General features: G+C 41.3%; 1 protein-coding gene across 1 annotated transcript in view; it reads left to right on the top strand.

The window, feature by feature from the left end:
- ERC2 (ELKS/RAB6-interacting/CAST family member 2) overlaps positions 1 to 27,021 on the top strand; it is a 959,419-nt gene that overhangs the window by 746,939 nt on the left and 185,459 nt on the right. The window lies entirely within an intron of this gene.

The raw sequence follows: 27,021 nt of genomic DNA, 5'->3' as shown, positions 1-27,021 counted from the left end.
GTTAAGCTGTTCATGTCCCACTGGTAGGATCTGGGCACATCTCTATTTATCATTGATTTCAATGCAAAGTGTCTTTACAGTATGTTCTAGAGAATCCCCTTTTAAAAAAGAAATACTCAGATCCCTCCTTGGCAGGCCAAGGGCAGTGCATTCTCAGGGAGGTAAAACCTGAAGTACTCAGTGTTACTGAAAAGTTTCCTCCTAGTGTCCAAATAATTGGTCAGGATACTAGACTGCTCTCTCTGCCTAGACATTTCCCTACTCTGAGTAGCTGATGCCTCAGCCCTGGTACTCAGGGTATCCATTCAGCTGTCCAGTTGCAAAACAAAATAGCACTCAGATTGTGGAGGCAAAAATTTTCTCAGCGATTCCACAGGTTTCCCAAATCTCTATTAGAGGTGCATTTTCCCAGAGCTTCAAGCTGACTCTGATGGTCCACTTTCTGAGTCTTTCATTTGAATAAAGTCATATTTTCAAAACCACTTTGGTTCCCTTCCCTAAACATTCATGGAGTACCTTTGTGAGATTGTGTTCGGCCTTCTTGGGCTACAGAAGGACGTAGTGAGTTTGCCCTTGAGCCTTGGGTTTTTTTTTTTTTTTTTAATTTTATTTTATTATGTCATGTTAATCACCATATGTTACATCATTAGTTTTTGATGTAGTGTTCCATGATTCATTGTTTGCGTATAACACCCAGTGCTCCATTCAGTACGTGCCCTCTTTAATACCCATCACCAGGTTAACCCATCCCCCCATCCCCCTCCCCTCTAGAACCCTCAGTTTGTTTCTCAGAGTCCATAGTCTCTCAGGTTCGTCTCCCCCTCCGACTTTCCGCCCTTCATTTTTCCCTTCCTACTATCTTCTTCTTTTCTTAACATAGAATGTATTATTTGTTTCAGAGGTGCAGGTCTGTGATTCAAGCCTTGGGTTTTTATCATCTCTACCACCAGTATGACAGATGTTAGCTCATGAAACATAACAGGGAAAATTGCTATTTTTTGGTGCAGATGTGCTATCGACATTAAAAAATTTTTGCTTGCTGGAGAGGTCAGGGAATGCTTCCTACAGAAGTAGGAATTCCTATGAATTTTATGATTGGCAGTCCATAGTCTACCTTTGGTGACAGATGCCTATCCATGATACTTTCTCTTAAGTATTTAAGGATTCTAGTGTGAGAATTGCTAGTTTTAGAAAAGCTTACTCTTTACTTCTTAAATATACCTTTTTAAGTAGAAAAACTTGAAAAGACCAACTTTATCAGTGTATTGCCCCGTTTTTAGAAATACAGAAAGGGAAAGATGGGTCTGACTTTTAAGTTTCAGTGATTTGCCAACTTTGTTTCAGTAATTTGAAGCACCCCCTGCAGTATCTAGCAGTTGGCAGAGCACATTAGAATAACAGGCTTAGCTGAAGGTGACCAAAACAGAGAATAGCATACAAATGCCAAGAAGATCTCTCACGCGCTGTCTCCCTCTTTTTTTATTCAAATTTCACATCTGTGCTCTATTTTTAAACATTTATTCTTTAAGTGATAACGCATGTTTTACCAAGCCTCTTATTGGATTAGACATGTTTGAAATCCCCTCGATTTTAACCTGTTCATTACTGCCTCCAAGAACATTCAGATCCACCACCAAAGCAGAGAGTGTATATGGGGCAAGTTTCCAAGATATCGGCCACCAGGAAGCCATTGTACTTTGGGAAGGGAAGGATCCAGCTGTTGCACAGGGTAGATTTGGGGGGATCTTAGACTGACATTGCTTCAAGAGGACTCAAGTGTGGGTGTAATGTGTGCATCATTCTTGCTCTTTGCTCTGACAGTTTTTCTGCTCACTTTTTAGAGTGGAAGAAACTAACAACTTTTGAACTCTTGCTGTATAGCTGACACTGGGCTGGGGATTTTAGATATATTGTCTCATTTAATCTTCACAACTCTGAAAGCCAGGTATTATTAATTCCATTTCAGAGATAAGGAAACTAAGGTCCAGGAACTGGGCAAAGACACCACAACTGGTGAAGGGGGTCCCACTCCAAAGGTCTTCCATACTCTTCTCAGCACATGTCCCCAGGTTGCTGCGATACCCCATTAGGTCATAGCCCCCAAGCAACGGGGCTAACAAGTAATATAAAAAGAAGGCTTTATCCTTTGACCCTTAGCACCACTCCCAGCTCCTCCTACAGGCCCCCTGCTGGCTCCTGCCGTGACCTGAGGTCACATGTGCTGGCTGGGAAGGGCGACTTATCTCTTCCTGCATCACCAGGCGTCACAGGCTGCCATGGAGAAGGGGTTGCCACGGGCTTGATCAAGTGTGCCACATTTTCTGCTTCCCTATATGAAATCTTGGCACTTGCCTCTTGTAGCCTTAGTGTTTCCTTCTCAAGACAGCTGCTTGAAAGCCTTTTCCCCCCTCCATTTTCCGCTTTCTTCTTCATCATCTCACATATAAAACAGGTTTCTCCCGGTCTCTTTTCTCTCCCTCCCTCCTTTCCTTCCTCTCATCGTATAATTAAAAGTCCTTCCAGGCTGTCTTCACCTTATCATTTCAAATGAATTGAAAAAAGATCCGACTTCCTGCCCTTGTGTCTTCCTGATGCTGAATTTCAAAATGAAAGAAAAGTCCTTTTCCCCCTCCCTTTTGTTCACACTGCCCCTTGCATAACTGTGTCTAAATCACACTGGTTTTGTTACTCATCAGCAGTGGTGCGCAAACTGCCCTTCCCTGGCTTCAGAATTACCTCTTTTTAGGCTTTTTCAAATAATACTGTAGCAGGAAAGGGGATATTCTCTCTCCCCTCTCATGATTGCAGAAAGACAGTTATCAAACACAGCATTTAACATTTCTAGTAGTTTATCTTTACTCTTACTTAACTGCGTATTCTTTTTGGGAAGATGCCATATTTTTTTTTTATTCTCTGCAACATGCTACTGAAGGCAGAGTTAAAACTTCTAGAATCTCCCAGGTGTGCTGTTTTTTTTTAACCCATTGTAATGCATGATTTTAAAAAGTAATAAGGATTTAATTTTGTAACAATCCTTATTATGTAAATGTTACTTTTCCATAGTTGAAAGCATACAAATAAATGTTTTATCATAAAAATAATATATCCTCATTATAGAAACTTAGAAAATGTAAATAAGAATCTAAAATCACCCATAATCCCTCCATTCAGAAATAACTGTCATTAAGATTTATAGTTTCCTACATTCCATTGTCTACATACATATTTGAACAAAGACATGACATACTACATAATAAAGTTTTTTTAGCCTTATAAACATTTAATGTTGTACATTTTCCCATGTCCTTAAAAGCCTTCAAAAACATATATCTTGGTTGTATGATTTCCATCATTGCCATAATTAATTTTATCATTCTTCTATTATTGAAATTTCAATTTGTTTCTAGTTTTTCACTTTTATAATCATACTTGATGAACATCTCAGTATATAATCTTTTTTTTTCTGTTATTTTCCTTAAGATTAGTTGCCCAAAAGTTGAAATATTGGAGTTATAGTTGTTTTAAGGATTTTAGAGAATTAAGAAATGGCTCTCTCCTACAAAGTACTTGACATTTCTAAGTTTTTACAAAAATGTCAGTTGTTTGTGTTAAGTTTGTCAAGTCTATACCCTGATAACATGCCAGTCATAGATTTGGAGCAGAATATTACTCTAAGTAATGCAAGTAACCAGTAAAAGAGAGGAAGAGGCAGAGGGAGATTTTTAAAACTTCTTAGGGGAATAGGCATGGGAAGAAGTGGGCAGTTCATTCAGCAAATCTTATTGAGCACATACTATGAACCAGACACTGTTCTGGACACTGGGGACACCGGAGTGTACAAAACACAAAACTTCCTGCCCCAAGAGAGCTTGTATTCTAGCGGAGGGGACAAAAAAGAAACAAAACAAAGACATCACATATATGCCATGTTAAATGACAAATGCTGTGGGAAAAAATAAAGATGGTGTTCTATGAGGTGTTTGGGGGGTGACTTTGAATAGGATATTCCCAGGATGTCTCCGTGAGAAAGGGGAATGTGAACAAGGACTTGCAGGGAGGTGGGGGGTGATCCATGTGGAGGATGGTGTAGGGAGGGAGTCCTCAGAGGGAACAAACTACAGCCAGGAGAGTAGGAATCTGTTCTCCCCAGGTCCGAGTCTGAAGTGCAGTTGCTGAGTTGACAAGGTGGGGGAGCCAGAACCCCACAACACCAATGTTTAGATGAGATTATTTTTTTAAAATATGCACACAACAACCAAAACCCTACTCTCTTATCTCTGCCCTGATATGGCCATTGGGAAATGCCCATTGGACACAGCCAGCAAATCTTTATTCAGATGATCTTTGATGCAGTCTGGGAGTGGAACTGTGCAAAGAGGTTATAAGTTCAGATTGGACTGAGAGGCTGTCATTTCAGAGAACAATGAAAATCGAGTAAACTCAGAAGGTTATAATCCAGGGTGGTTCTTATGCCCCAGAAATCTCCAATTAACTGATCATCTCAAGGCTGGTTTATTTCCTCTAGCACACCTAGACTTGCAAAGACAGCTCAGAAGCCAACCAGAAACCCTACTGCTATGGACTGCCTTGGGTGTGCCAAAGCCCCTTTGGGTGCTAGCATAGGAAGCAGGTGTGTGGATCACAAGGCCAGGCAGTTTCTGTTGTCAGTCTTCTTGGGGCCCCAGTGTTCTCTGAGATATCTGACAGCAAGCAGCCATCTAGAAAGTATGATGTTAACTATTTAAACACATCAAGGCACAAGGACACCTCAGCAAGAAAGACTTGGCAAGTGATAACAGGTATAAGATCTAAGAATCAGAATTCTCACCCAGCCCTGACCCCAACACACTGAGAAACTTGGGGCAACTCATTTTGCTTCTCTCTCACAGGCTGTTTCCTCATCTGTAAAATGAAGGGAATGAACCAACAAACCTCTAGGCACTTTACATTTTTGGTAGTCAGAGACAATTCCAATACATTCACACACACAGTATGCTGAATACTTGATCTACACCAAGGACTTTGAGGCAAATGGCAGTTATTTGCTTTCTTGGAGCCCATGGTTGAGTAGGAGAGATGCATTGTTCAGTAGGATATGAAAACAGCTATCATTTCTTGAACAAATGATATTCTAGGTACAGTGTTGTACTTTCGTTGTTTCATTACAATCCTCACAAAAACTTGAAGAGGTAGTACCATCATTATCTCCACTTTGCAGATATAGAAATCAAGTCACAGAGCTGGTGGGTAGTCAAGCTAAGATGCCCTCAGTGAATCTGTCTGTAGGGGTAGCACTCTCAGCCTCTTTGTTTTCCTATGGCAATGCATTTGCCATCTTTCCCACCAGGGAATATTTGAGGATTCTAGATTTCAAAGACAACAGGGAAGGAGGAAGACTCTGAAGTTTGCTCATTTGGCAGGTGTAATCCTGATTCATCACCCATTTATTACTTGGATGATGGTGAGCAGGTCAACTTACCTTCCTGTAAAAATGGGTATTTTTTGTTTCCTAACTCACAGAGAAGCATTACCGTGAAGCATCTTCTCTGGGGCCAGGTCTTAAAAAACCTTGAGGGTTGCACAAATGTGCAGGATACTGATCTCAGTTCTGAGGAGCAAAGACAAGTATCTTATTCTTCCCCACAGGGTAGCACTGAGGAATGATGGTCCCAAATTGTCTCTGGTGACAATCCATTGACACAAACCCACTCCGCATGACTTGTTCCCCTGACGGAAGAAAAAAGAACTTGAGTAGCAATAAATAGCCTTCTGCATTTTTCGGAGGCAGACCCTGATTCATCCTTGAAGAAAACATAAGTAGTGCAGAAGGTGCAAACATTGCCTTGAAAGAAGCCAGTTCAGTGCGGGTTCAGGCATCTTCCTTCCAAGGAAAGGTGTTTCCAGACCTCCCAGCCCTAGACTTTCTTGTCCATGCTGCTGGGGGTCTGCTGGAGCCAAGGTCTTCTGAGGCTTCTTGACATGACATTGGGCTTCCAGGGAGAGCCTCTGTGTTCTTGAGCTTTCTAGTGATGCAATCTTTGGTGAGGCAGTGAAACAAAAAGCTGACATTTTGGAGGGGGAGCTACCATCTCCAGGGGATTATTTTTTATGAACAAAAGACACTTAAGTGTTGCTGATTTATCTTAATAGCAGATACTATGAGCAAATGTCCCAGTTGCCTTTTTGTGCTTTTGGCAAGTATGGATGAGAAATGGAATGGAGCAAACCCAATCAGAGCTGGCTAGCTCAAAGTTCAGAGGCTTAATCTTTTTCATTCCAAATATGTGACTTAGAACTGTTTCCAAAGTTTTCCAAGTTGCAGGTAGACACCCAGCTTTGGAAAGAGGCAAAGCAGGTTCCATCACCAGGTTTTCTGTTTCCAGAATGATTATCTTGGGCTTGAGGGGAGAAATGCCTATATTTCCCCTAAGTAGTTAGTTCTGTAAGCTCAGTTACCATGTTCTGGTTCTGAGGGTACTGTTTCTGTATAAAGAAACCTTCTTTTGTCACATGAAGAGCCTCCAGCTTGTTGTACACATGATTGGGATTCTCAGAGGACCCCACAGTACTGCTCAACATATCCTCCTAAGTCAGGGCTAGAATGAGAGCACGCTGAACCCAGTGCCTTAGAAGTTGGAATATAAATTATGTCAAGGCCGTGTTCAGTGTTGTAACATTTGCTAATCCTTATTAGATATGGATAAATTCTCATGGCTTAATTTGGCATGTTGAGCCATTTCTTCAGATTGTCTTTGGGGACTGGAAAGGAAATGCACAACTTTACTATAATTTTTCTTTTGTTTCTTTAGAATGGGACAGAATTTTTTATTGTTAGCTGGTGGAAACTTTGGTGAATTGTGGCCAACTGTGGCTCACCCCCACAGCAAGAAAACATCAGACTTTAGCTGAGAACATATTCTTTGAAACAAACCAGAATATTTGATTTTTGAAATATCTTCCCACTTAAAAAACATGCTGTCCAACAGATATTAATGTTCTGACCAAGACCAAGAGAATTGAGGAAGTAGAAAGCTACAATTTCTCTCTGAGGAAAATTTTAGAGTGATGTGTGATGCTTTAGTTTAATGCTAACTCCACTGAGCATGGAAAGAGTCTGTGAGGATGCAGGTCCAGCCACAGAATTTACAGAGCATCCTCTAGCTCTTGGTCCTCCTTCCTCCAAAGTGGAAGGAGCTAGGTGTTGGCTGGAAGTCAGGCATTCCACATTCCTTTATCAGGTCACCCACATATACATGACCTTGGGCACATCCTGTCACTTAATTTCCATTTCTGGAATTTGGTCCAAAAGGTATACTTGCCAATAGGCTCTCCCTGTTTGCTGCCAAACAGTTTTATATTGAAAACCATTGTTGAGTATTTTAAATTGCTTGGGTTGGAAGCCATTGTCTTGTTCTTTATTCTTTTTTCAGCGTCTCACATAGTTTGATGGTCAGTCAGGCATGCTCCGTAATCACCTTTAGGGGACTTGAATCTTGTCAAGTTTGACTAGTCCGATCAGGTTTGGGGGTTATTGAATCAGTTGGTATTAAAGCTGCAAAATTATTTAAGTGAGATTCTTGTTCTGTTCATAATTACAGGTTTCTTTTAACAGATCTGTTTTGCAGATTTTTATGAGCAGGAATTCTCTTGGGCAAATCCACCATGAATTTTCAGTGGGGTGAGGGCAGGGGATTTTTCATCTCTGGGGTGATTTTTCAAAAGAGTGGTCCCATAAAAAAGCCCAATTCTGTCTTCTTAACCACACCCAATTTTCAGCTTCTTCTGAGAGCAAGACCCAAAATTATCCCCACATCTCCTTATGACATTCTGTTGAAAAACATTAGTCCCTGTGCACTGTGCATAAAAGCCAAATTACTTTTGGAATGTTCCGTGGAACTCTGGGAATCCAGATAGAGATCAAGGAAACAGCACAGCATCTTTTCCCCCTCTGCTCAATCTGTTGATTGATTTGCAGGCAATTATTCTCCTTACCTTCAACCATCTGGGATAAAGTCTCGAGTCTAACCTCTACTGTTTGTTTGTTTGTTGCTTTATTTGTTTGTTTTTCAAATATTATATTTTGTTCTCAAACTCAGAGAATGCAAAGAAAACTTCTGGAAAAGCAGAGGCCTCATTCTCTAGTTAAAGTAATATTCTCCTGATACTTTGCCAGAAGGTTAGGATGTTTCTCAGATCTTGTACACTGCTGAAATGCAAATCAAAGAAAGAGCTTCTGGAAAAAAACAAATAAAAACCACACACTTATTCAAGGACAGAGTTGATATATTCTTATGCTAGCTTTCATACTCAACAATACCAAGATCTTTATGGGCATGTAGGCTTCCCAGGACCTCAGGGGGGCATCCCTTAGGAAGTGAGAAAACTTGAAAAGGAGGAAGAAGGCATCCTTTCCTGATTATTCTTCAGCAGTGGCATATTGAGAAGAGATAGTAAGAAATATTGGATTTTTCCAAGTATACAATGATTCCCAGCTTGGAGCTCCCAAAAGGCTTAATGCTGTGACTCCTAGACTCATAGACAAAGAAGGAAGATCACAAATTAGAGTGGAAAATAAAAGGAAAAAGTTACAAAGATGATACAAATTATTGTAGCTTCCAATTCTCTAATGTTTCTGGCTATCGCACGGCAAAATTCTCAAAAACAATTTATGTGTGTGTTAATGTTTAAAATGGTTATAGCAGTTCCTAAACCTGGCTCTGTTTTGACATGTGGTGGGCTTCTTGCCCACCTTCACCAAATACCAACTCTAGGACCAGCCTTCCAAACTACACCTTCAGGATCTCAGGAAAGGAGCACTAAAAGCTGATGGATCTGGTTGACAGATCAGCATTTAGGAGGTATTGGTCTAATGAAGGAGATCAGCAACCCCCCGAGGTGGGAATCCTTTGGTCCCCAAATGCTTACTCTTTTTATATAGATAGCCTTGCAAATTCAAGCACTGTAAACATAAAATAAATGGCAAGATTTGGGATGGTTTTTGGCTGTAATTGTGACCAGAAGTGTACCTGGGGGCTGGAATGAGACCATGTAGCAGAGTGAGCATGGGAGTGGAGATAAGCCAGTCAGCACGAGGCACACGATGGTAATGGGTAAGAGAGAGTTGCTCAGCAGAGTTTATTGAGCACAAAGAGAATCTGAGCCTTGTTTCAGATATTGCAGGGGTATTAAAAGGTATCAGAAGCCACATATTGAGCTCAGAGAACCTCCTTTGATATCCAGCAGTCTCCTGATGCCTTTTCCACAGAATCAGAGAGGTTGAATAACTTGCTGGTAGTTAAATAGCTGTTAAGTGACTTAACTTTGACCATCTGACTAAGGCCTTCTGACCCCACTTCTAGTTTTCTTTACTCTCTAGGACACTTTCAGTAATGGAAATTGTCTTAATGGGGTACATTTGAGCCCTAGCTATGATGGAGGCTAGGTTTTGAAGGAAGGGGTCATTCTTGGCAAAGGAAGTACCAGGGTAGAGATGAATCTGTGTGTACATGATATTGGAAACCATCTTTGGGGAGAGTGTCTGTGGATACAGCTGGGAGGAGGGGGATTGTTCAGGAAGAAAGGGAAAGGTTGGCCTTGCCCAGTGAATGAACTGTTTCTATCTGATACATAAGACAATAGGGAGCTATTGTGTATTCTTAAGGGAGAGTATATGAAAACTGTCACATGAAATAAGTTTGGAACCAGTATCTTTGATTAATGATAGAATGGCTTCTGAGATTAGGTTGTTGGGTCATTTCTACCTATGAGCGCTTACCTTGGGTTTGGGTGAAGCTTGGGTGCCTCCCAGGGCATATTCTTCTTTTCTGCATACTTAAGAATAGTTGGCCAGTAATGACTTAGGTCTTTTATTAATGCCCCCCAAAACCATGCAAAGAATAACATAACAGCTTCTTTCAATTACACAGTCTATGAGACATGGAAATTTAAAGTCTTTTCCTCTGTAGCACAAATTTCAAATCATGTCCTATAAAGCTTCAGGACCTGAGAGATCCTTGGGCCATTAACCTTAAAGTCCCAGAACTAAAGACTTTATTTTGCTGCCAATTTCCATCTCTGTCTGCTTCTAAATAATCATTATAGGTACGTTATTTTGTTAATGGGTTATTTCCCAAAATGGGAAAGAGAGAGAGAGAGCATGCACTATTTGATTTGGGGTGCTGTTTTATTTTGTTTTGTTTTGTTTTGTTGAGTGGGACCTGGCCTGAAATGTCCCCAGGCTCATGCTGTTTCTGAGCCATAATTATGCTTTTTAACCCACTCCTTTATGTCTGGGTCCTTAATGTCCAAGCTCCTATATAATTACCAAGTTTCAGAGTGTGGGAATGAGACAAATATTTTTTGCATGACTTTACCCTATACATTACTGCAATGCCGTATTATTACAAGAAATTTCCTGAACTTGGAGCTGTACTATTAACTCTCCCAACTTGAAAGGACCCAGCAAAGAGATACGCCCAATCTTTGGCCCATGATGCAAAACTCAGATGGACAGTGACTTGAGCCAGCTGAGGGCTCTGGGGCTCTTCAGGGAGGACTTGAGTTTGGCAGTGGTGCACTGGTTCAGAGCCTGCCGGGGACTTGGGAACCTTTCCTCTTCCACCCAGCTGTGTTGCATAACCCTAGCCGTGCTTCTCGTTGCCGTTGTGAAGTACATGCATTCTTCAGGATTTGAAAGGGGCCAGGTTTGTCAAATGCCTCTCCTGGAGGAAGTTGCTATGTTAGTTTGCTAGAATCTGAAAGGATCAGGCTGAAAGGAGGAGAGATGTGGCCAAGAAGGCAGGCAGAGCTCCATTTAACCCTGGACTGCTGAAGTTCACGGAGACAGAAGACTGCACGAGACCAGGTGCCACAGCGCCAGTCTCAGGAGTCTCTTCCCCTAAACTAAAATGATTTCAACCCCATTTCCTTCTAATTTGAGGAATAATTTGTATCTCAGCATTTTTATATATGGAGCAGAGAAATATTTTTTATTGTTTCATTTCTTATTTCCTATAATTTACTGAATATTCAAATAATTTAAGAAAGGAATAAAGGAACAAGTAAACTCCCTGAAATCCAAGCACTTGGCAATAACCATCAATATTCTGTGCTTATCTTTCTGGGCCTTTCTCACAGATGTATGTATGTATGTATGTGCTGTACACACATACATATGTAAACCTGCAGATATGTTTAAGTATAGATATTTATATATTACTTTATGTGAACATGTTGTTTTATCATCTTCTCTTTCCATTCAACTCCATGTTGTGATACTTTTTCCTTCTAAGGAATATAAATATATATTACTCTTAAATGGTTTCTGAGGATTCCATTATATGATAATGGATATTCAATAATTTGTTTAACAAAATCCTGACAGATGAACATTTTGTTTACTTCTCATTAATTGCTACTGTGATCAACATCCCAGTGAATATCCCTTTATCCTTTCATCCCTGTGTACCTATCTAACTTCCTTTTCAGGAGGAAACTGTTTTATCCCAGGGCATGCATATTTTGAATTTTAATACATAGTACAAAAATGCCCTTGAGAAAGCTTATTCTAATTTACAATCCTGCCAACAGTGGATAAAAAGCACCTGAAGAACAGGGAAACTAACTTCCCTTTTTTTAGGATTTTCTGAATTTTACCTACCTCCAGAATTTTACTTCTAAATACCTAAAAGGCAAATATGTTTATAAGGTGCTGTAACTTTGATATCCATCCACACCCAGATTCCAGAACAAGTTATTCAATCGATGGTTATGAAACCTGGAATAAAATCAGCAATCACTAAGATTCTTTATTTGTTTACTAAGATTAAGTAATTCTAAACTCGCTTTGTTTTTTGATAAGGTTAATATAAAGGCAGGTTGAGGGAATGCCATAGACACAGGGTACCAGGATTTCAGATAGGCATTTGTATCAGTTTGTTTTTTTTTTTTTTTTTACCAGAGAAAAAGGACTAAATGGTGGTCCAGTTGGATGGATTTATAGTTGTTTGAATAACTCCAGCCTAGGCAGGTTGGTTAGGGAATCCTGTCACCTCTACAGAGAGGTTGCCAGAAGTGTTGGGCTCTGTCCTTCCGGCATGTACATGGACCTAATAATACGGTCTTTGGAAACACACTTTTTGAAAATGCGATGGCTCAAAGCTGGAAAGGTTACTTCAAACAATGGAAGACATAATTAGAATTGAGAAAATCAGCAGGATGGAACGATAAACACAAATTTGGTGAGGATAAGTCAAAGCAAATACTCAGTAAGGAAAAGAATGAAGTTTATACTTAGAATTACAATTCTGGCATGCGCATGTCGCGTGTCTTTGTGTGTGTGTGTGTGTGTGTGTGTGTGTGTAAATGGCAAGGAAACTGGCCACCAGGATATGAGTTTAATCAATTGCAAATTTGAATATGAGTCATCATTGCACAGCAGATGTTAAGAGATCAGTGCAACATGGGAGTATATTAATTATTTTAAAATAGTGTTTAGCGCAGGTTAAGGACACATGTGAAGACTTGGATTATTCAGACTCTGTTCAGGGACTTACTCTCTAAGAGGAGCCCTGACACACTGTAATGACCCCTTGTGTGATGGGGTACAGAGAGGAGACAAGGAGAAGTAGAGAATGGCCAGTAGAGAGGACAAAGAATGATTAGGCTAGGTAAGCTAGAGATAGCAGGCATAACTGTATTGAAATGTCTAGAGACCTGGGCCCCCTCCCAAAAAGTAGAATTGGGACAAGTGGACTGAATCTGCAGCCAAAAAGCTCAAAATATGTCAGGCACGGGAGAGGGAGGACATCCCCTTTAAGCCATTTAATATATTCTCTCATAAGGTATTGTGTTTCCCACGGCTAGGTAATGCATCCACCAGGACTGCTACACAGGGAATTCTTGTTTGGGGAAGAAAGTTGTATTAGATTCTTCCCACCAACACATGCATGATGAGTGGCATTTACATGCCCTGTACTCTCCCGTGGATGGCCCAGACTTTGAAGAAGCCCACAAGCTTCTTGCAGAGAAGTGAAGCACCATATTAACTGCTCACACTAGGACTCCTACTAATGTTCCACTTATAACCACTGCCTGCCTGCTGGGGATGTGGCACAGAGGGAAGGGGCCCAGCTTTGTTTGCACCCCAGCACACCAACTGCCTAATACTTACCCCTTTCTCTCCTGCTTAAGTGAACATTCCAGATGCTGATGTGTTCCAATAATCAGAGGTTCCCCGGCATCCTCAAATCCAGCCTGTCTGTGCACATTTCCCTTTCTTTTTAAAAAAAATTTTTTATTGTTATGTTAATCACCATACATTACATCATTAGTTTTTTTTTTTTAATTTTTTTATTGTTATGTTAATCCCCATACATTACATCATTAGTTTTAGATATAGTGTTCCATGATTCATTGTTTGTGCATAACACCCAGTGCTCCATGCAGAATGTGCCCTCTTTAATACCCATCACCAGGCTAACCCATCCCCCCATCCCCTCCCCTCTAGAACCCTCAGTTTGTTTCTCAGAGTCCATCGTCTCTCATGGTTCGTCTCCCCCTCCGATTTTCCCCCCTTCAGTCTTCCCCTTCTGCTATCTTCTTCTTCTTTTTTTTTTTTTCTTAACATATATTGCATTATTTGTTTCAGAGGTACAGATCTGTGATTCAACAGTCTTGCACAATTCACAGTGCTCACCATAGCACGTACTGTCCCCAATGTCTATCACCCAGCCACGCCATCCCTCCCACCACCACCCCCACTCCAGCAACCCTCAGTTTGTTTCCTGAGATTAAGAATTCCTCATATCAGTGAGGTCATATGATACATGTCTTTCTCTGATGCACATTTCCCTTTCTTCACATAGCCTGCTCGTACTTGCTTTCTTCCCACTTTTACTTAGGTTCTTGCCTTTCTGAAAGGAGCTCTCACTATTTTTTATATATATGTAATTATTCTCACAACCAATAAGAAAAAAGTCCCCTGACCCTTCTCCCAAAGTGGGCAAAAGGACATAAAAGGAGACTCACAGATAGTGAAATAGAAACAGCCAATAAATGTATGAAAAGATGTTCAGCCTCAAATCATAATTAAGGAAATATGAAATTTGAAATGTGAAATATGAAATTTTCGTGTGTCAGATTTTTGAAGATTAGAGTTTAAAGAGACTCAGTGTTGGCACAGTCTGGGGAAAGAGGCGCAGACTGGAAGCTGACCAACATTTCTGAAGGGAAATTTGGTGATAACTTTTTTTTTTTGAGATTTTATTTATTTACTTGTCAGAGAGAGAAAGCACAAGCAGGGGGAGAGACAGAGGGAGAGGGAGAAGCAGGCTCCCTGCTGAGCAAGGAGACCAATGCGGGACTGGTGATAACTTTCAAAGTTTAAAATGTGTATGCCCTATTCTAGGGATCTCTTCTGAATCTCTTTTCCTAGCACATTATAGAAACAGCTTTTATAAGCTGTTTCAGCATCCATCCTTATTGAGAACAAGCACATGAGGACAAGCAAAACTGTCCCTTTGGAAAAGGTTTTTTTTTTTTTTTTTTAAGATTTATTTATTTATTTAAGAGAGAGAAAGAGAGAGAAGGGTGGGAGGGGCAAAGGGAGGGGGAGAGAGAAACTCAAGCAGATTCCATGCTCAGCACGGACCCTGACCAGGGCTCCATCTCAGGACCCTGAGATCACAACCTGAGCTGAAACCAGGAGTCGGGCGCTCAACCAACTACACCACCCAGGCACCCCTAGAAAAGTATTCTTTAAAGCATTGCTGAAATAATGAAAAACTGGAAATCATGCAAATGTCCCTCATTCATTCTGTTATTCATTCGTTCACTTATTCATTCATTTACTCATTCAACAAACATTTACTATGTGCCCATTATGTGCCAGGCAATGTTTTAGGTGCTTGGGATACAGCTTTGAACAAAATAAATTAAGAGTTCTGCCCACTATTTTAGTACATCAATAAGATTGATAAATAAAAGTACATGCATGGAATGGAATAATAAGTAACCATTAGAAATGAGGTCACTCTACATGATCTTGATATGGAAGGATAGCCAAGAGATATTGGGCATTTTATTTTTAAAGGGTATGTGCAAGTGTCTGTGCTTGCATTATGCCTGAAAATTGTCTGATAAAACTGGCAAAAAACCTTAACAGTGGGAGTGGATATTGGGGTAGGCAGAGAGGGAATATTACTTTTCTCTTCATAAAGTCTTTTGTACCGTTTAATTTTTCATAGCTAGTATATATGCTTTATATAATAAAAAACTAATAGATGCTATAAAAAAGAAGAAATTATAAAGCTAAATCAGTAGTTCTGCTAGAGAACTAAGACTCATATCTCAAATAAAATGGAAAATTCCTTAACCTATCTGTAGACATTGAGACCCGAATGATTAGGTGTTTGATGCTGTTCAGACTGCAAGAATGGAAATTAATACCATAGTACTTTGGAATGCAAAACGAAAGACATAAGGTGGTCCTGTGGTGTTACTGGTCATGGGCATGGTGGACTTGTCTACACATGCAAATCAAAAGGGAAGGCAGCCAGGGACAGAGGAAGGGCCTGGGGCCAGCAGTTGAGTATTCTAGGACTTTCTCTTGGGTTTATGATTAACTTCAACCTTTTGGAGCCTCAGTCTCTCCTTCAGTAAAATAGTAAACTTGGATTCATTGATTTAAGGTGTGACCTAGCACTAACACTGCATGTATCTGAATAATTCTGGTAAGTCCTCATTTGTAGGAGAGGGATTTGAGATAGCTCCTGAAATTCTCGAGAGTCATAGAGAAGATCACCTCAACTTTCCAGTTTCCCACCTTCTCCTAGTGCTCTGAAAAGGCATTAGTTATATACTTTAATATCTGCTTCTGTTTAGATTCAAATTTAAGTACATTTGGATATTTTCTCCTTATGCTGTTTCAACTTCAGGATGATAGAAAATCAGACTTTTTGGATTCTACCCTAAATAGGTGATTAAAAGAAAATGATTTTCAAAATGCATCCATTTGATGAATTTAATTTAACGTGTTGGGGGCTGGGGGTGCGGGAAACATGATTCAGCACACCAGGCATCTCCAGATGAAATCAGAACGTAATTCCATCCTTTCTGGAAATTGGATTTCTGTCAGATCCACAAATCCAGGAGTTCCACTTTGCCTCTTCTTTGCGGGTGATTTTTTACAGGAGAAGAGGTGATGGTTATGGATGAGTTTTCATTTTTGCATGCTGAGGGAATATCAGCTCGAGGGGCGTGTGACAGGACCTGCGAATGATATGCCTATTGTGGCTGCGTGTCCCTGGTTGGGGGGCGTCCACAGAGACCTACCCGGAGTGGAATATGTGACTCAGACTCTTTTTTCCACGTAGAAGTAAATTGGTCCTGGCTAGGGTAAGTTCAGCGTATCCCATATAAAGCTAGTAAGGGCACTGAAATCCAAACAGCGAGCAACCCAGTGAGAAGATAAACGCCAGAGGAATGTTTCATAGATTTGGTATTTGGGACACTCCGCTGCCATTTCTCTCTTCTCATTTGTTTTCCAACTGATTGGAAAACTACTAATGAGCGTGTTTACATTTTCTCCAGTTGTTTTACCCAAGTGTGAGAGCAGCTGGGGAGAGGGGTTTGTTCTTGGTCCAGGGCCTGAGCTGGTTCACCCTGCCTTCCCCCTGCTCTCTGGCTGCCAGGCCCCCACGCACTGCCAAACCTCTGCTCTAGTCTCACCGCCCCTCCCTGGGCTCTCCCTGTGTGCAGCATGGCCAGCAGCCCACACCCTCCCTTTCTCTCCCTTTTGTTGTCATTTGTTTTGGTTTGAAGGGGCTGAGGTGCAGAAGAGGTCTTGGGTTTGTGCCCCTCCGCTCAGCTTCAGAACTGGGAGCAGGCCCAGATTTCATTTGCCCCCATTTCTGCATCAAGGTCAGAAACCCCTGGAGGAGAATGTCCTTCTGTCCTCTGATAGTTCTTAGGGATGCAGTCATTCTCCCTGGGCTATTCCAAATCCCTAGACTCTGCTGTCTGCAATCCAGTCCATTCTCAGCTGCTTTGCTCTTTCCTTCTGATGGGGGTGTCTCAAGCTTCAGTCATTTTGAGAACCATCTTCACAATGTTTTCCACATCTTATGATATAATGTGTATGAATTCTGTGTTTGATGTGCTTGTTATGATTTATTACATTTTTTTAAAAGATTTTTATTTGAGAGAGAGAGAATGAGGGAGAGAGCACATGAGAGGGGGGAGGGTCAGAGGGCGAAGCAGACTCCCCGCTGAGCAGGGAGCCCGATGTGGGACTCTATCCAGGGACTCCAGGATCATGACCCGAGCTGAAGGCTGTCGCACAACCAACTAAGCCACCCAGGCGCCCATAATTTATTACATTTAATACATTTTAAAGTAAATCGTAACTATTAAAAAGTCCATTTACTCCCCGTGAATCTTCTTGCACATCTCCAGGTATGTGGACACTTGTCTTCTTAGCCCTCACCATGTAAGACTCTCTGTCCCTTGTTGAGGCACTGTTGGGTTACTCAACCCTTCAAGTTCTCCTTAGAAGAGACGCTCACGGCCAGTTTCCAATCTATCGGCCAATTCTGTTAGGCCAGACCCTGGGGTAGTTTTGTATTTTCTTCTTTCTTTCTTTCTTTCTTTCTTTCTTTCTTTCTTTCTTTCTTTCTTTCTTTCTTTCTTTCTTTCATTCATTCATTAGTTGAGGAGAAGATGTGGTGATACCAGTTCTGCCTAGGCCAATGATAATAAATATTTGTGGACTGTATGAATTGAATGAAGACCTTGACCTCCCTTGTCAGCACAGTTTTAGAGTCTGAATCCCAATGCCTGCAAATAACCTCCTCTGTTCCCTTCTTCCTCCTTTCTTTTCCTTTTTCCTCTGTCTTCTCTCTCTCCCCCTTTTCTTCCTTCCTTCCTCCTTCCCTCCCTCCCTTCTTTCCTTCCTTTCTGTCCCCCCTTTTTTCTTTTTAGTTAAAAAATTGGCATTTGATTTTGAAGCTCATTTTCTAAAGAAACTTGTCATAGACCATGCACAGAATGCATCCTTAGCAGGACAGTCTGTTTTTTGTTTTTTGTTTTTTTTTTTTCCCAGAGACCCTCTATTGACTCTCTGAGTTGAAACAGTTTAGACTCCACATAAAATATGCGTTGTTTACCCAGGCTCTTCATGCTCTGCATACTGTTACAGTCCTTGAAGAGCTTGTCAGTGACAAGTAAGATAAATGAATGAAGAGGACTTTACAAGTGTTTAAAAGCTAAGTATAGCATGTGCTGCCCACTACTTAATTAAACAGACCTGTGCTTAACTAAGTAACTTTGTGGTGGAAACTTCTAGGGCCTTCCCCTTCCCCCAGACCCCACCACCTCCAGCAGTGCTCAGGATGTTAGAAATTCCTTGGTTGTCTGCAGTTGCTAATATGTTAGACTAGCTTCAAAACCATCTTGGTTGAAGCATTAAAAGTTAGTATGGATTGCGGATAATGACTCTGAATTTATATTAGGGTTAGTCAGCAACAGGGACTCCTTTGAAGCTCAATTGATCAAGATTTTACAGTATGTCTGAGTTTCATTCTTTCAGAGAACTTTAAAATCAAAAGTGAACTTCTTCTCTTCTCAGCTCTGGAGTCAGTGTCCAGAGAGTCAGAGCCCATTCCCCAGTCAAACTTAATTTTTTTTTTAATGTAGGGTTCAGTCTTTATGGATCTGAGCAGTAGGGTATGGTGGTTACATAGAAGGTTCTGGAATTATAATCCCAAATCTACCAGTTGTGTGATCTTGGGTAAGCTTCATAGTCTTTCTAAATCTCAGTTTCTGGGCCCCTGGGTGGCTCAGTTGGTTAAGTGTCCAACTCTTGATTTCGGCTCAGGTCATGATCTCAGGGTCATCAGATTGAGCCCCACAACAGCCTCACGCTAAGCAGGGAGTCTGCTTGAGATTCTCTCTCTCTCCTCCTCCCCCTACCCTCCCCCTGCACGCTCACTCTCTCTCTCTAAAAATAAATAAATAAGTCTTTAAAAAATAAAAATAAACACCAGTTTCTTCATCTGTAAAGTGGGGATAGCAATAGCCTCTACCAGGACTGATATCCAGGTCACTTGCACTTGAGTCACTCTTGGTTTTTACGGGTTTGTGCCCCTGTCATAGCAGCTATTTTGAATATGCCCCCCACCTCCAGCCTACATCACTGTTGGTGTAACTGACTAAATTAGGTGACAAGAGCCAAGTGCTGTGCTTGGTACACAGCAGGCCAAGGTAAGCATTGGTTGTTGTCATTGATATTTACAGGTGGCTCCATCTCACAACGCTGGCCTTATTTCTGCCACTGTGAAGGATCCTAACTTCCCCATTATCAGCAGAGCACAGAGAACTCTTTCTCTGGAGATAATTATCCCCCCATGGGCTGCACTAGCTGAGAGTAGAACAGAAGTGAGCATGCTTTCCCTACAATCATTATCCACAACCCATCCAGGAATTCCTCGGGTTTCTAAAGTGGCAGCAGTAAGTAGTTTACCAGCATAATTTCTCTCCCTTGACTTTAGAAGGAAAAAGGAAAGAGAAACTGCAAAATGTACAACAAGACATAAATGTACAATAAGAACAGTAGACTAGCATCAATCCATGTGGAGTTTTGTTCATGCTAAAGACACCCTTCCCTCTCTTGCCCATTTTATAGATTCAGGAATTGAGGCTCATGGAAAAGCAATTCAGCCTGAGTCTCAGACTGAATATTTGGCAGAAACAGAATTAGCGGGACGCCTGGGTGGCTCAGTCGGTTAAGTGTCTGCCTTCGGCTCAGGTCATGATTCCAGGGTCCTGGGACCAAGTCCCACATCAGGCTCCTTGCTCAGTAGGGAGTCTGCTTCTCCCTCTGCCTGCCACTCCCCTGCTTGTGCTCTCTCTCTCTCTCTGTCTCTCTGACAAATAAATGAATAAAATATTAAAAAAAAAAAAAAAAGAAACAGAATTAGCACCAGGCCTATTTTACTTCCCTAAGAAAGATGAAGATCTATCTCCCCAGGTGATAAGAAATTTCGAGAGCTGTCCATGGGAAGGCCTGGTAGTCACCAGAATCTTAGTCCTGTGCAAAAGTTGGACAGAAATAGGCTTATTAATCATTTCCTGGGATTCTCATGAAAACAGACCCAGAGACAAAGATTTGGTGCACATAGTTTATTTGGGAGGTGATCCCAAGAAGCATGGTGAGAAAATTGAGAAGTGAGATAGGAAGTGAAAATGCCAAAAAAGGTGCATTGATGTGTGCTTTCCTGCTATGATCAGCCAGGGATGCCCTCTGCTAGGGACCTACTGAGATTCTGAAACACCATAGGGTGCTTCCACCAAAGGACTGGGACACTAGTTATTTATCCATCACCTCCTTCCTCCCTCATAGATTGAGCATTATTCTGAGAATGTGAGCTCCCCACACTTTGGTCTGCCCTGTTCCCTGGCCAAACCTGCACCTGTGGCCAGAGGAAGACCTTAGGCAGAGAGGTACATGGACTTGAGGTGGGAAGGCAGCAGCAAATCCAGGACTGTCCATTCAAGCTGCACGTGACTTCTAGGGTAGAACAAGAGGATATGGGAGGGGCACTGACATTCTCTATAATAATTAAAAATAAAATAAAATCAGGGTATTTAATGAGTAGATAACAAAAATAGCTTCTAAACTCTCCATAGTGACCTACTACTTTTCCATTTATAAAGACTGAAGGAGGGCCTTCCACAAAGTTGGGAGGCAGATGGTTGGCAAGAAGGACTGATCAGCTGAATGAGTTGGAGGCTATCAGACCAGTTTTCAAGGCAGGACTGATGTTGTAGCAATAGATTGTGTAGACAGTTGTAAATACATAGATGTCCAGAGCCTGGCCCATTTTCCCAGGGATGTCATAGTTTGACATGTGTAAGCATATGACTATGGCTCCATCTTAAATTCCTTCCAAAATGTCTCAAGTTGATAAGGTCTTTTGAAAAATAAGATAATGAAGTATCATCTCAAATATGTTTCCTGCTCTCCCCACATCCAATACAGGAATGAAGAAAGCAACACACACACGTATATGTACACACACAGACACACACATCCCTCACAGCTTAGATTACAGTTCCCTTATTGATCTATTTTTCCTCTCAAGGTGAATTTACCATGGAATATCCCCAGGCTACTCTTCTTTATTCCCATATCCATTGCCAACTTTTAAGTCTTAGCTCAAGGCATCTGATCCTTGGAACCTTATTTGATGCCCTTGCCCTCAGCTGGAGGGGATTTTTCCTGTCTCCAGGCATTTATGTAAACAATCCCTTCACTTTTATTTTCCTTCCCATACTGTGTCATAGTGAGTCCTTTAATTCCTCATGTCTTGTTTATCTTTGCTTTGTCTCCAGTCTCTGGCCTGAGACCTTACCCTTCACATCACTACTGTAGGACTCTGGAGTCAGAAACCTGGGTTTCAGTCCTGTTCCCCCACTCACCAACCGAGCAATCATGGGCTTGGTTTTCTCATTGTAAAAGAAGGCTCATAAGCGAAATAAGTCAATCAGAGAAAGACATGAATCATATGACCTCACTGATATGAGGAATTCTTAATCTCAGGAAACAAACTGAGGGTTGCTGGAGTGGTGGGGGGTGGGAGGGATGGGGTGGCTGGGTGATAGACATTGGGGAGGGTATGTGCTATGGTGAACGCTATGAATTGTGCAAGACTGTTGAATCACAGATCTGTACCTCTGAAACAAATAATACAATATATGTTAAAAAAAAAAAAAGAAGAAGAAGAAGAAGATAGCAGAAGGGGAAGAATGAAGGGGGGGAAATAGGAAGGGGAGACGAACCATGAGAGACGATGGACTCTGAAAAACAAACTGAGGGTTCTAGAGGGGAGGGGGGTGGGAGGATAGGCTAGCCTGGTGATGGTTATTAAAGAGGGCACGTTCTGCATGGAGCACTGGGTGTTATACACAAACAATGAATCATGGAACACTACATCAAAAACTAATGATGTAATGTATGGTGATTAACATAACAATAAAAAATTTAAAAAAATAAAATGACTTCCACTGAAAAAATTCTTAAAAAAAAAAAAGTGGCTCATAAGAATAGGTATCTCAAAAGCAAGGAGTCAACAAAAGCATACCATCCAAACACTTAGCGTGGCACATCATTGTTCTTCTCTTTAGGGTTACAGAAGTTTGGTAAGTTTTGAATGAATTTCTGTGCAATGTCCAGGGTGGAAGCCTTTCCATCACTGATTCTTACTTAATCCCATAAAGTTCTCCAATGCAGCATACTCCCCTAATAGCTTCTTCATCCTCCAGCTTCCTTTTGTCCTCCAAGAGTGACCCAATCATTGGAACCCAGACTCCACTCAATTATGATTCATTGCCACGTGGGCCTGGTGGATGTACAGGAAATCCCTCTCCTCCTCACTGTCCAGTTGTTGTCTGCTTTCTCCATCTTTTGCTCTGAGACAAGAACTGTTGACCTTGCTCTGATTTGGCAGAAACAAGACCAGTAGAAGAGTTCTGGACTATTTCAGATTTCCCTGGCAGGAAAGAGGGAGAAAAGAAACCCTGATAGAAGAAAGTGTAATTGCTATTGTATGGTATTATCTCCATATCCCATAGCAACAAATCTTATTATATTTTTTTCTTATTTAAACCATATTCATGAAGGTTTTATTGCTAACTTGATCCAGATGACTGATCAAAGCATAGTTCATTATTGCCACCTTGCTAAAATATTTTTAAAGGCAGTTTTAATATTACACTTTTATAGCTACATATTGCCATTAAGCTATTGAGTCTATTACTAGTCAATCAAGGATTTTCATTTTGTTTCAAGAGCTCCTTGGATAAACTCTTCAGAAATGTCAAAGAGATGGAGTATATGGCACCTTTTCACAGATGGTGTTCATCAGGGATTTTAGTTAATGGATAAAGTTTCAGTTTTCCGTGGTTGACTTTTGGTGCTAACAAAAGTATTCCAAAAGCCCCTGCTCTTCTAAAGGCTAGTGGATAGTAAGGAAATGAATCCCATAACACCACCAAACCTTTTATTCTTAATGAGGTAAGTAACCAGGGACATGGAGTATTTCACCAGGTCCATTTTACTAAAGAATGGAATATATCTTGAAGAAAACCAATTCAACTTTTCCAACAGCTCCAAAACTATACATTTAACCTGCTCTCCCACTCCCAAGAACAGCAATCAAAAACAAATATACAATAAGAAGAGTTAAACTATTACATGAAGAGTTATATACTCAATTGGCTCATCATAGAAGCTAATTATGTACTTTTCCCTTCACCTGTTCTAAAATACTCTATACCCATTCTGTTCATTCCTTCATATATCCATACATTTATTTGACACACATTTACTTACTACTTTTGTACCAGACTCTGTGCAGATGGTGAGTATAAGGGTGATTCAGACATAGTGCTTCCCTCAAGAGAATTTCAACCTAGTGGTGGAGAAAGCCAAGAAAGCAGGTGATTATGTACCATTCACTGGGATAAGTGTTGTGATGGAAGGGGGCTTGCTTGGAGGTGGGTACGGGGTCCTGGGGAAGGCAGTGGAAGAGCACCTAATCCCTTCTGAGGCAGGCTTAGGGAAGGCATTTCTGGAGGTGATGGTGTTGAAGCTAAAATGGGTATAACTCGGGTGAAGGGAGAGAGGATGAAGAGCATGACAGGAACAGAGAATAGCACATCCCAGGGATGGAGACACGGAGCATGAGAGGTGAGGTTGGGAGGTGAACAGCAAGCAGTTGCCCTGCAAGAGCTCTATAAGCTGTGGAGAAGCTGGGGCTCTTTTCCTGAGGGCAGTGGGGAGTCTCTGAGGAGCTTGAAGTCAGGAACTAACAGGGGTTGATGTCACTCCGGCTATAGATTGTGTTCAGTGGGAGGCAGGAGTGCGACGGGAGAGCTGTTAGAGGAGTCTTTCACCCTAGAGAAGTAAGGTGGCGCCTGGAAGAAAGAGGAAGTGGAAAATGAAATCTGATTAGAGATGTCTCAGCAGTCATGACATAATATAGGTAAAACGAACGTAACACCTGTTAGCCAAAGGCAAACCTGTCAGGTCAGCAGTCTGATAGACACTGAAAAGGAAATAAAAATGGGCTTCAGCGCATTGCTAAATGAGTCCGTGAGTTCCCAAGTGTAGTGCTGTGGAAAGCTCTCCCTCTCTCTAACTCCATATTAGTTTTCCTGGGACTCCAGTTATGACTGCCCAGAAGAATAGCTGTTTAAGTCTCTGTGATGGGCACCTCGTGTATCTGTCAACTACAGGGATATGAACCATTGCACACAGAGTCACCTGGTCAGCGTGTCTGGAGTTAGTTGAACAAATGCTATCCTTGTTACAAATCTCTGCAGTTTTTTTCCATCCATCTTCAGGGAGTGTTATTCATGGCTTCTTATCCTTCCAGACCATTCTTGGTTTGTTAGGAAACCAATATAATTGGGTAAGGATGAGAATAGTGATGTAGATTAAAAAAAAATAAGAGAGATCCATTTTCAGTTTGGTGATTAACTGGGCTGGATTGGTCAAACTTTTTTTAGAGAAGGAAAAACTAGCAACCAGCCTGTAAGAAATCGGTCACAGTTTAGGGGATATGTTACAAGCAAGATAAATAAAAATGGTCTAGAGTATCAGGCCAAACTCTCATTATTCATCTCTGTTTCACACTCTTCTCTTCCAGTCCAGACTAATCAAAAGAAGCCTCTTCCGCTCACAATTGCTATGTGTACATTTCCCCCAGATCTGGTATTCACATGAACAACATGGTTTATTTATATTTCAGCACCAAATTGGAAAGATGACATCATTCATTTACAGTCTTCATCCCATGACATGCCTATTCTCCAACACCTCATTTCAGCAGACACATTTAGGACTGCATATAGCATCTTGTTTAGCTTGTACATTCTTTTATGGGATACAGTTCAAAGGTAGGGAACTTTAGGCTTGTTGCTGGTAAGAAAATAATCTCATAAAATCACAGGAGCTTCCCCAAAGGATAAGGACATTATGATGTTTATAATAGCAGAGTTATTATTTGTTCATTTAGGCTTCATCGTTCAGTCCTGGTGAGCTCCTTCTTGACCATAGCAGGTCTTATAGCTCCCTTCAGGCTCTCCGAGTTCTATTAAAAGAAACAATTTCAGATTTATTAGTTCATGAGTTCAAAAGTACAGACTCCTGACAATACTGGAGTTTTGGGTGTGAACACTGAATTCAGAATCTTTTGTACAAGGGCAGGCTGAATGAGGGGACTCTCAGTACTTGGTTGGCAACAGCTCCAGTGACCTGCTCTTTCTCACAAGCTATAACTTGTCCATTGGGTCTTCTGATGCTTTAAATAGACAAGAGAAGGATGAAAATGCTATCAGCTGCCAAATGTTGCCTGAGATTTTTTATTTAATTGTTAAGTGGATCTTTCTCTCTATTTTTATTGTTTTTATCCATATATATGCATTTTTTTCTGGAGACTTTCAAATATTGTACACATTTTGCAAAATGGAGTACGTTATGAGACATCCCCTGGCAGATAGAATTGGGATATGAAGTGTTTCCAAAACTTAGCAGAACCAAAGCATTTATAGGAAAGCTGTTTCTACCTGATTAGCTGTTTGCCTCTTCTGCTAGCAGCATGGCAAAGAGTAAAGGCTAGAGATTAAGAATTGGAAGACCCAGGAAATCTCCATGTTCTATGGAAAGGAGGAGACCCTGGGGGCTGAAATCTCCGCCTTCATTTTCTAGCTGCAAGTGAGGATAGTAATTATTCCTCCCAGGGAAGGTTTGAGGATAAGTTAGACTGTAGGTGAAACATACTACAAGAATATACTATGTTAGGTCCAGAATTATTATCAGAATATTGTTTATGTTCTATGATAAAATTCCAACCGGGTGGAGGCCCTGCCATGCCAGCCTTTGATTCCCAGCTCTCTTGAAGTGCTGATGGCTCACTGTCATCTCGGGCCACCAGTGGGATTGTTATGGCAACTCATGAGATGTCCTCAACTCTCAGTGACCTTCCCTGGCTAAAAACAAATGTGCAGTCACCTCTAAGATGGCAGCATCCCTCACAATTCTGGCCCTTCTTTCTCTCAGTTCCCTCATTGCAGCAGCATGCACAGTGTATTTACATCTACTGGGCCCTGTTAGATTCTGGGGAGAGACAGGTGAAAGAAGCGGCCTCAAGTCTACCACCCGTTGGACAGATAGATCTGAGGTTACAGAGAGACGATAAGCAGGAGGTGCACGTGTCCTGGCATTAGGGGTGGGATCAGGAAAAGTTTCCTAGAGAAAAAATCCTGAATTAGCCAGACACAGAAGGTAGAGGTGAGGGAAGGTGGTTGGGGAGCTACTGCAGGCAGAGGAAACAACATGTATAAGAAGGAGAGGTTTCTTACTGTAAACAGCAAAAATAATAATAATAACAGCATTTGATTTTTATGGTAAGCCTATTATGGGTCAGGTCCTGAACAGACACTTGAAGCCCATCCGATCCCTTGCTCCTCACAGCGACCCCAGGGAGGGAGGCACCATTACTCCCATTGTATAGTTCAGGAAATTGAAGCTTACAAATAGTTAACTCTCATAAGATCATGGAACCAGCAAAGAGGTAGAGCAGGAATTGAATCCACACAGTCTTCTCTCCAAATGTGTATTCTCTGCATTTCCTGGCTTTCTGGGCTGGATATTTTTATCTGCCCTTTTCCCTCGTCTTTAGGCATTTTTCTCGATTCTGTGACCCTGTTCAGTCAACTCATTGCTGGTCTGTTTCTTGCCTTGCATAATAAAACAATACAATTGTATGTCCTGGGAATTTAAACCATGACACCTAGCTGCCTCGTGTGACAAACATAGTGGGACATAAATGACAGTGGTCAGCTCTTCCACATCAACTCTGCTCCTTTTGCCCAATTTCCCCAAAGAGCACTATCAGTTAAATTGTCCACAGAGAGCCCTTTCCTTAGAAGCCACCAGAGTGACAAACCTTCTCCATCACT

This window comes from Phoca vitulina, unplaced genomic scaffold, assembly GCF_004348235.1.
Source record: "Phoca vitulina isolate PV1807 unplaced genomic scaffold, GSC_HSeal_1.0 scaffold13, whole genome shotgun sequence".
NCBI lineage: Eukaryota > Metazoa > Chordata > Mammalia > Carnivora > Phocidae > Phoca > Phoca vitulina.
The sequence above is the reverse complement of the archived record's forward strand: the minus strand, read 5'-3'. Positions and strand labels throughout refer to the sequence as shown.